Raw genomic sequence first — 11,926 nt, 5'->3', positions numbered from 1 at the left:
TTCAAGTTACCTTCCCACTGAATTCTTCCTTTCCAGGCTGCTATATCTAAAATCATGACCGTCTTTGCACTCCTATCCCTTTTCCTATTTACCAAAAGTTAATATATCACTGTTGCATGAGCTAATATACATATCTGTGTGTGACTGTGTGTTTGTGTGTGTGTATATGTGTATTAGATTGGTGCAAAAGTAATTGCGATTTTGGTCATTACTCTTTATTGCAAACACTACAATTACTTTTGCACCAACCTTATACGTATATGTATATATTGCTAGTGCCTATTACACATTAGGGTTCAACAAATAACTATTGAATTAGTAAATGAATGTATTCATGTTCTCCTAACAACTCATGGCTGCCTTAGTAGCATGCAATTACATTTGCTATTTAAAAATTATTTGTGTGGTTGTTTTATTATAGTTTATCTCATCCTCTAGAAGGATCTGTGAAAACTGACAATGTTTTTGTTTGATTATAAAGCATGTTGCCTGGCAGAAAGTAGTTCACAATGAATACTTTTAAGGAAAAAATAAACAAAGTAATTTGATCAAGTAAAAAACTGACATAGCAAGATTTAGAATGTTTTCATTTATTAAATAGCTATTTATTGAAAAACAGGTATTATTGCAGTCTTCATGGGGTTTACCACCTCATGGACCCTTCTCATGCCAAATTTCAGGCTAAGCCTTTATTAAAAATCTAATGTTTAAATAAAAAGTAATTTCATTTATGTTCTAATGTTTAATTCATAGTTCAGACATGCCTTATAAATAAGAAAGTTTTATATTTGACAACTTCATTTGTCTGCAACTTCAAGGGTAAGAAGCAGAAAATAAGCCAGAAAAGCCTATTTCCAGCTAAAATAGTTCACAAAGTTTGACAACACTAGTCTCTTAAATTGTAATTCACATTTCACATACTCTTAAATATCAGCGAACTACTTTGTCGTCTTAGGATCATTCATCCTCTCACATATTTGCCCTAATCCATCTATTGCTAACCCCTACAGGTACTACAGTCAAATGCCTTTTATCTCCAACTCTGTCTTCCCATTTCAACTTCTGCTAACATATTTTAGGCATTATAGGTTCCAACCTGGGTAACTTCCTCTCTTAACTGGCATCTCTGCCTTCACAGTTCTTTTCTCTAGCACAGAATGGAAAGTTAATTAAAAAAAAAAAAAAAAGAGAGAGAGGAGGTGAAGTTCATGTGCCAAACCAGCCCCAGTGTAAGAGAATGATGCTAACTCCATTCTGATGGTGGAACCTTCTATGGCCATCTGTAGTCCAACCGAATGGATAATCCATCACCATGCGGCATACTTTCTATGGAGTCTGACTCTCGCTGATTTAGTTTCTAACTCAACAATAACACAATTCTCTGAACACTCATCCTCAAGTCATCTCTTGATTTCTAAACTTTATTTTTTTAATGAAAGATGAACTCATTTACTATGGCTTTCAAGGCTCTTTACAATCCATGCTCTAACTGGAATCTGTTGCTCATCGTTGCCACATATATTGTACTTGTTTGTTTGTATGGCTGTCTTCCTACTGGATATGTATTTCTTTAAACATAGGGTGTGCATCACTAGAGAAATGAGAGTTGCTTTTACATTGTACTCTATGGTGCACTTCATAACGGTTAAGGATAAGTGGAAAAAATTCTCCTTTGCCTTCCCTTCAATCCTTCTAATGACTGGAGAAGGGCTAAGTTTTGTGCTGGTATGCCCTTAACAACTCTTTTACACTTAATAGTCTCCTTTTTTATCAAGCAGACTGCAAATCTAGGCTTGGAGCCTTCAGCAAATAAAGTAGCTGGGCTGAATTTAGTTATATATACTGTTTTAATTGTGTTGGGTTTAACAATTACCTTCTATTTGTGGCAAATGAGACTCGCTTTTCATTGAGACCAAAAATAATGCCTTTTCAAATAAGTTTATTAAGACATAAAAGTATATGTAATTTTTAAAAATACTCTATGATAATATAGAGAGCACAAAGACATAACAAAAATACGATGGGACATTTGAATGACTGCAGTTTGGGAAATAATGGACGATAATATAATTTCTTTTCTCAGAGCAAGAAACATGTCTATTAATTTCTCCATCCCCAAAATTCGCATGTTTCACAGGCTATCATTAAACACTTGCAGGAGGAAGGAGGAAAGCTTATATTCCAAGGCCCATTATTGAGATCATGCTCAATAAATTCTCAAATCCTTTGCCCCTTTCTCCTTATATAGACATATCTTGGAGATATTGTAGGTTCAGTTCCAGACCACTGCAGTAAATCAAATATCTCAATAAAGTGAGTCACACACATTTTCTTTTCCTAGTGTAAATAAAAGTTATGTTCACACTACGCTGTAGTCTACTAAGTTTGCAATAGCATTATGTCTAATATATATCTTAATTTTAAAAAAGTTATTGCTAAAAGCTGCTAATGATCATTTGAGCTTTCAGTAAGTTGCTGGGGGAATATCTTGCCTCGATGTTGATGGCTAATGACTAACAAAAGTGGTGGTTGCTAAAGGTTAAGGTGGCTGTGGCAACTTTTTAAAATAAGACAATAATGAAATTTGTCACATCAATTGACTTTTCCTTTAACAAAGATTTCTCTACAGCATGTGATGCTATTTGATAGCATTTTAGCCATAGTAGAGCTTCTTTCAAAATTGGAGTCAGTTCTTTCAAATCTTGCCACTGCCCGACCAGCTAAGCAGACCCAATATTCTAAATCTTTGGTTGTCATTTCAGCAATGTTCCCAGCATTTTTACCAGGGGTAGATTCTATCTCAAGAAACCACTTTCTTGGCTCATCCATAAGAAACATTTTTTTTTACAAGTTTGAGTTTTATTATGAGATGAAACAATTCAGTCCCATCTTCAGGCTCCACTTCTCATTCTAATTCTTGTGCTGTTTTTACCACATCTGCAATGACTTCCTCCACTGATGTCTTGAACCTCTGAAAGTCATCCAGGAGAGTGGGAATCAACTTGTCGAAACTTCTGTTAAGATTGACACTTTGACCTTCTTCCCTAAATTACAATTTTTACTAATGGCATCTAGAATGGTGAATCCTTTTCCAAAGGTTTTCAATTTACTTGGCCCAGATCCATCAGAAGAATTGCTATTTATGACAGCTATAATCTTATGAAATATATGTCTTAAATAATAAGACATGAAAGCCAAAAATTACTGCTTGATTTATGGGCATGAAAACAACATGGGTGCCATTTATTGTTCCCCAAAATAACTACAATAGTAACATCAAAGATCGCTGATCACAGATCACCATAACAGATATAATAATAACTTAAAAATTGAAAACTTGCAATAATTATCCAAATGTGACAAAGATACAAAATGGGCATATGCTGTTGAAAAAAAATGATGCCAGTAGACTTGCTTGATGCAGGCACACACCTTTAATGTGTAAAAAATGCAGTATCTATGAAGCATAATAAAAGAAAGTGCACTAAAATGTATGCCTGTCCTCCCTTTGCAAAACCTCAATTTGTTGTTAAATCTAACATTTTTTTTCTATTTTATTCCTGTATTTTGAACAGCTGAAATGGCTTGTGAAAAATATACAAGCATATTAACTTGTTTCACATAACATAACCTAATCTCAAATGGGCAATTAAGCTACCTGACAATCCAGCGATATCTCCATAATCTATCCACCTTCCCAATATCTTAAATAACTAATTCTTCTCTTCTTTTACCTCTAATTTCCCCCCCTTTCTCACTCTCAGCTAATGAAGATAGAACCAATTACAAGAGAACTTCCTCATGTACACTGTCACCTATACCGATCTATTGGTTTCTGAACTTACAGATTTCATCATCCTTTAGCAAATCCAAGATCCAAGATCATTTCCTCTACTTGTTTCCTAAATGCCTTCTCTCCTTATTCAAAGATGTCATTTCAAGGTATTTCCTTTCTCTTGTATCCCATCTCTATTGACTCATTCCTGTTAGCCAGGAGTATGCTGAAAAATAAAATATCTTCCACCTCTTGACCTCACATTTATATCATTTCTGTTGTCTCCTTTACAGGGAGCCCTGTTTTTAATTTATCTCACTTTCTTTCTGGAACTCTTCCCAATATGGTCTTCACCAAAACAACTTTGATCAAGGTCACTACATACCTTCATTTTCTAAATAGGAGAGCAATTCTCAGTTTCCATCTTACTTGGCCTACTCAACAGTATTTGACACAGTTGATCCCCTCATTTTCTTGAAAACACTTTCTTCACTTGTCTTTCAGAAAGTCCTGGTTGTCCTCCTATTTCAACCTCATTTTCCTGGCTTATTACTTCTTCAATACCTATAACAGAGTGACCCAAGACTCAGTCCCTATATCTTTTCTCTTTATTGAACTTACTCTTCAATTGATCTTACTAGATAAAAATGTTGAGATACAATCCACACACTGATAACTACTATATTTATACCTTCAGCTCAGACCTCTCCCCCAAACACCAGATGTGCATATACACCTGCCTACTTGACACCTCCATTTGGATGCTTGGTAAGCATCTCAAATTCCTCATGGCCAAAATCATCTCCTAATCTCATCTCTTCCAAATCTGCTTTTGCCGTAATCTTTGACATCACAGTACACAGCAATTCTACCCTTCCATTGATCAGGAAAAAATCTTGATATTATCCTTTGCATTTCTCTTTCTTCCCAACCCATATCCAATCTGTCAGCAAATCTTAACTATTTTACCTTCAGAATATCTCCAGAACCTGACCAGTTGTTAACATTTTACCACTGTCACTACTCTCATTGCTCTCCTGGCTAACTGCAGTATCTCCTAACAGTTTTTTGTTTTTTGTTTTTCCTGATTTTATCCTTGCTCTTTATATTCTATTCTTTACACAACATACTGAGTGATCCTTTCAAAATTTAAGTCAGATCATGTCACTCCTCCACTCAAAGCTCCCAGGGGCTTCTCATCTTACAGGGGCCGGGAGGACCTGGGGGATCTGGCCCCTGCTGACTCCCTGAGCTTGTCTCCTATAGATCTCCATTTGGCTCATCTTCTTCAGCTGCACTGTCCTCTGTGCTCTTCCAAGCATTTTCTCAACTCATTTGCAGGCCCCTCGGTCTGGACCATCCTTCACTCGGAAATATATGCAACTTTTACAATTCTGTTAAAAGTCATCTTCTAATTGAAATAGTAAGATCCTCCTTGACCACCTATATTTAGGAATAATATTTTTCACACCTAGCCTAGCACAACCTGTAACTCTTTCTCTGCTTTATTTTATACCATGGCAATTATTTCATATATGTATATGTGTACATATATATACACACATATATACACACACATATATATAAATATGTGTGTATATATTTATATGTGGTGTCTATATATGCTTACATATATACAGTACGCTTACATTTTAGCTGGAAAGATGCAGACAATAAGCAGATAAATATATATACAATGAGTACATACACATTAAATAAACCCAAGTCACTCATATGTATGCTCATTGTGAATCTACTTAATTGTTCATTACCTGTGTTTTCCCAGCTTATCTGTAAGTGCCATGAGGATGGAGGCTTTGCCTGTTTGGTTCACTGCTGTGTTCCCAGTACACAAAACAGTGTCTGGCACATAGTAGACTCTTAACACTTATTTGTGAAGTGGCCTTGTTGTCTGGAGTGACACTGAGGTTCATTGTCTCATGATGATGGAGATCAAGGATGTGGACACACAAAAAGTGAGGTTAAGAGAGGAAATGAAATAGACAAAAGAAAGAGAATAAATAGCTCTCTGCGGCCAGGCGCAGTGGCTCAAGCCTGTAATCCCAGCACTTTGGGAGGCCAAGACGGGCAGATCACGAGGTCAGGAGATCGAGACCATCCTGGCTAACACGGTGAAACCCCATCTCTCCTAAAAAAATACAAAAAACTAGCCAGGCAAGGTGGCGGGTGCCTGTAGTCCCAGCTACTTGGGAGGCTGAGGCAGGAGAATGGCGTAAACCCGAGAGGAGGAGCTTGCAGTGAGCTGAGATCTGGCCACTGCACTCCAGCCTGGGCGACAGAGTGAGACTCCATCTCAAAAAAAAAAAAAAAAAAAAATAGCTCTCTGCTATAGTGAGGGGTTTTGGAAAAATGGGTTGCCAATCTGTGGTGAAATGCAACAGGGGTTTTATAGATGAGCTAGTGGGGAGGTGGTGTCTGATTTACGTAGGGTACGAAAACCGTGTTAGGTTTTCTGCAAAGGGTGCAAATCACTTGCAGCCCCCACCCTAATCTTTTATTATGCAGGTGGGTTCTCTTCCTGAGCTTCTCCATGATGCCCTTTTTCTTACTGTACACGTGCTAACAAAAAAGGGAAGGTGGAGCCCCATGATGAACATGCCTGGCCCTCAGGTAGCCCTTTTCTGTTGGTGCAGCTGCAGGCCTTCCCCATCACAAGCTTCCAGCTTCCTTACCTATGTTTTCAGCTTGATCTTTCAGGCTGTCCTTTGTTAGAAAAGAAATGATTACTTTGGCTGCTTTCTGTTAGAAGGGAAGTTCTGCCGAGGCCTTGTTTGCCTTCGCTATCTGCCAAAATAATTTCTTTCTGTCTCCTGTATCATTTGTTCAATAAGTGAGAAGAAAAAGGAAGAAAAGTCAAACACTTGTACCCACTACATCTTACATGTTTATATCTGCATTATATTTGGTTTTTGGTTTTTTGAGACAGACTTTCGCTCTGTCGTCCAGGCTGAAGTGCAGTGGTGCAATCTTGGCTCACTGCAACCTCCACCTCCTGGGTTCAAGGGATTCTCCTGCCTCAGCCTCCTAAGTAGCTGGGATTACAGGTGCACACCACCACGGCCGGCTAATTTTTGTATTTTTAGTAGAGATGGAGTTTCACCATCTTGGCGAGGCTGGTCTTGAACTCCTGACCTCAAGTGATCCTCCCACCTTAGCCTTCCAAAGTGCTGGGATTATACAAGCAGGAACCACCATGCCCAGCCCATATCCACATTATATTTGACATGATATTACCTTTTTCTAAGGTTTAAAAATCTATAAAATAGCTATTGTTGGGGTTCAGAAGTTGATACCCCATAATATGACAAATGGACATGATGAATTGAAGAAACCTGAAGGTCTCTCAGACCATCCCCCCACAACCTTCACAGTCTCTCCCAAAAAAGCTGAGGCTCTTTTATCTGTCTCAGATCCAGACTCACCAAAGAGAGCAATAGTTTTCTTTCTCTCCCTAAAAGACTGAGAATGTAACCACACCTGCAAGACTCTTTCACAAGATAATGTCTCTTCCTCATACACATTGAAATTCCAAAGAATATTATTTATAAGTTAATTTTTGTTTCCCAATCCAGTCATTCTCCCTAGTAATCATTTATTACCCCTCAACAGAATTTCTCTTTTCCCCCTGCCCCCATAACCTATTTTACCAAGATCAAAGCCCCCATTTTTTTTTTCCAGTAATCTCAAGATGGTTTGTAAGTTTTGTACTTCATTGAAAGGTTAGGTCTTTATTCTGAAGACTGCCATGTATATACGTTAAATAAACTTGTATGCCTTTCCTCCTGTTAATCAATTGGCCTCATGCTAGTAACTTTTGAACTTTCAGGAGGCAAGCGGTCTTGGCCCTTACAGTATGTATTGAATGCCCCAAATCCCTGCCTTTGAGAAAGGAGAGGAGAAACAGACATACAAATGAAGGAGACATACACTATGCTAGAGAGTGTAAGTCTACAGACTGTCACTCCTACTCTTTGGGTTCACCTTGTAAGGCTCAGTTCAGAGGTAACATGTGTGGTAACCTTAGTCACAATTAAACATCTTTCATTTTATTCCCATTATACCCAAGGATCTCAAATGGGCATCCCTTGATCAAGTCCAACTAGTGCTTTTGTTTGTATTTTTTATTTTCATGTTTTAGAGGCAAGGTCTTGCTCTGTTGCCCAGGCTGCAGTGCAGTGGTGTGATAATAGCCCACTGTACCCTTTAACTCCTGGCCTGGTGATCCTTCCACATCAGCTTCTTGAGTAGCTAGGCCTATAGGCATGCAGTACCGTGCCAGATTTTAAAATGTTCTGTAGAGGTGGAGTATCATTATATTGCCCAGACTGGTCTCAAGTAATTCTTCTGCCTTGGCCTCCAAAAACTCTGGGATTACAAGCTTGAGCCACTGCACCTGGCCTGACCAGTGATTTTAAAATAAGAAAATTACAATTTAAACAATGAGGATCTGGGCCGTCAACATCAGTCTGATAAACATGAACTGGAACTAAGTAGCAGCTGACATAACTGTAGCCTCTCCCGTAGGACAGTTTCCTATATTGTTTTGCAACCTATGTTCCTATCTCATTCATCTTACCTGGTCAATCGCTGTGGGAATCAGGGTTTGAGATCCCCGTAAAGCACTTGTTTCTTACCCTTATGAGAATCTATATGGCGTTGCATTGTGTCTGATTTTATAAATGCCTGTTTCTTCATCAGCCCACAAGCTACTTAGGTTTATTCATTTCTGTATCCCCAACTTCTAGTACATGACTAGCATGGAGTAGACATTCACCATATTTTTGAAGTTAAATAAATTAAAGCTCAATTATTGTATTTCCTTTTCTTTTTTTTTTTTTTTTTTGCCGTAATAGACAGGAGCCAGTCAAAGGCAGACATGTTTCCCAAAACAGTGTGTAATTGCTGAAAGCCTTGCAGAGAAGCAAGGGACAGAAATCCATTTGGAAAACAAACATAAGAATTACTACCACACAGCAGTCTGAAGCCAGTTAGTGTAAAGCAGAAATACACCAGACACTCACGTTGACCTTGATCGCTATATGGTGATAATGATGAACACGTTCAGGCATCAAGGAAAGATTAAACGTATGTGATACAGTATACATCAGAGCTTCATAAAGCTAGGAAGTAGGAGAGATATATTAGTGGAAAAAGTGTTCAATCATATGAATACTAAATTATAGGAAAATTTAACCCCACAGAATTACTTATTTCCAGAAAACTGGGGTTTTACTGTAAATTTGGAATATCTGAAAACTTGCCAACTATTTAAGTTTCTAAGGACCTACTATAATTCTTTAAAAACTGAGAATCTTTTCTTTTCTTAATTTTAATACCCTTTATGAGAATTCATTAAGCATTTGGAATTTTAAAAAATATCCTTTGCTGAAAAGATATAGTAGATATCAGGGGAAAATGAAAGCTCTTAACAGATAGCAAATACTTAGAAAAGAGTCCTGCAATACCAAGTATTTGCATGACAACTATCTAAGTCTCTCTGTTTCTCACTCCTCCCTTACTTCCTCCTTATTTCTCTTTTATCCTCTATTACCTGGTCTTCTGCTCTCTGTGTTTAAATCTGCTAACAAGCTTTAAGTTTATACTTCACTAAATCTTGCCCTGCAGTTGAAACATTAACAAAATTCTGTTCCTGGAGGTTGTTGACACACTGTTACACCCAAACACTGGGGCAGGAACCACCCTGGTATGGTTGATTCACTTTTGGACAGGAAGTGATAGAATCTGGTTTAGAGTTCTCTCCCATGCAACTCAACCTAGTTTTATGCTGATGATTCTGAAGGTTTGATACTGCTCACTGATAGCACTCTGTATATTCTGAAATATGGTTAATTATGATAACTGGGAAATCCTGCTTTTAAAAAGGCTCAGAAGCTATGTTCAAGTTTTTATTGCAGCTATTGCCAGGAGAATTGTCAGACATGGCTTGGGCCTTTGAAATGTGAATCTGATTGAAATGCAAAGATAGCTGTGGAATGAATTCCAGAGGTAATTTGCATATAGTATATGTGTTAATTCACTCAGTCCGCTGCATAATAACACCCTCAAAAATATTTGAAAATCTAAGGTGAGCCTGAGAGTAGATGAGAGTATGTATGTGTAAAAAGAGATGAGATTAGGAGAGACAATAAGAAAGGAAGCTAGAGTAATAATAATAATGTTAATAGATTTATGTATTGGAGTATAAGAACATGACAGTGCCAAGTGCTTTATATGCATTATCTCATTTAATTCCCTTGACAGACCTATGAGGTAAGTTATTATCATCATCCCCATTTTCTGGATGTTAAAACTGAGGCTTAGATAGATCTTGTAACTTATTTAAGTTTATACAACTACTAAATGACAGAGTCTAAGTATAAACTCATACTTTTCTCTTTTTTTTAATTTTAGATTTGGGGGTTCACATGCAGGTTTTTTACATGGGTTTTTGAGTCATCTGAATTTGGGCTTCTAGTGAACCCATCACTTAAATAGGGCACATAGTCCCCAGTAAGTTGTTTTTCAGTCCCTTTCCTCCTTTCTCTCTCCCTCCCCTCTTTTGGAGTCCCCACTGTCTATTATTCTCGTCTTTATGTCCACGTATATCCATTGTTTAGTTCCTGCTTATAAGTTAGAACATGCAACACTTTATTTTCTGTTTCTGCATCAAATCACTTCAGGATAATGGCCTCCAGCTACATCTGCATTGCTTTAAAAGACATGATTTTATTTTTTATTATGGCTGTGTACTATTCCATAGTGTTTATGTACTACATTTTCTTTATCCAACCCACCATTGATGGACACTTAGGTTGACTCCTGACTTTGCTATTGTAAATCATGCTGTCATAAACACATGCAAACTCATACTTCTCTAACTTCTGATTTTGCGTTCTTAACCACATTAAACCACTCGGTTCCTTCTAACAAGTCACTACTGAGAGATCAGGAAAAAAAAACAGCTCTCCAAGATGGTCCCATGACCCCCTGCAACTATCCACCAAGCCTTTCCGCCCTTGGACTACTGTTGCATGAATGAGACAGACATGAGAAGACTTGAGTCTCCATGTGGTCTTTCTCAGTCACCTTGGGGCCCCACCAAATATTGGTGTTTCTTCCATTTGCTCCTTGACAGAAAGAGTAGGAAGTTCATGAAGGTTAATGTGTCATAAAGCATGAGAACACTGGAAGGTTGAATGAATCACTTGCTTTGGAGGCCTTTGAAAACAAAAACAAAATGGCAACAATTAAAAAAAGTACTGGGTACCTATTCTGTTCATCACTCAACTTGTTTTATGTGCACACATATCTGTGTGTGTGTGTGTATATATATCACATGCATACATATACAGAAGTGTATATATATATCTTCATGTAGATGTGGGTATATATGCATGTGTATGTCTATATATGTATATAAATACATATTTATATGTGCGTGTGTGTATATATGTATCTATGTGTGTGTATATATGTGTGTGAGCAGTGATAAAGGCATTCACCCTTTTCAATTAGAACACCGAATCTCAGAGTTTAGGAAACGTGCTCAAGGTTATATACGTAGTGAGTGAAAGTTCTCATGACTTTGTGTATGTCATAGAACCTTCCTGAGCTTTAGCTAACCCCTCTGGAAAATGAGGAAAATAACACCTGCCACCAGGAGTTGATGAAATATTGTACATAAGAATACCTCACCTGGCACAAACCAGCAGCTCATTACACATAACTGCAATAAATTTGCCCCCTCGACCACGCAATGTCATCTTCATATGGGTGAATGCTGAAGGAGTTAGAGCTATGCTCCTGTCCCTGTAACTTTACATCTGCTGTAGAGGTGATGGCGTGTACTATTGGAATAGATTATCTTCGACACAAGCAGAAGTTAGAATGTAGTATGCGACTTTAATTATGCTTTAATTGAACTGCAATATACATCACCACTTGGCACAGGCCCTTTGAAGTCCAGAATCACCACCCTACCTCGTGAGAATGTGCGCCGTTACCACTAGCATAATTGTTGGAGCAACTGACATGTTCCCAGCAGCAGCTATTTCAGCAGGTAGTGAAGGTAATTAGGAGAAGATTTTGATCTTGCTGACTTATGGTGAAAAGCCAGGTATCGAGGGATAC

Source organism: Papio anubis, chromosome 8, assembly GCF_008728515.1.
Source record: "Papio anubis isolate 15944 chromosome 8, Panubis1.0, whole genome shotgun sequence".
Classification (NCBI taxonomy): domain Eukaryota; kingdom Metazoa; phylum Chordata; class Mammalia; order Primates; family Cercopithecidae; genus Papio; species Papio anubis.
This window is presented reverse-complemented; position numbering follows the sequence as displayed.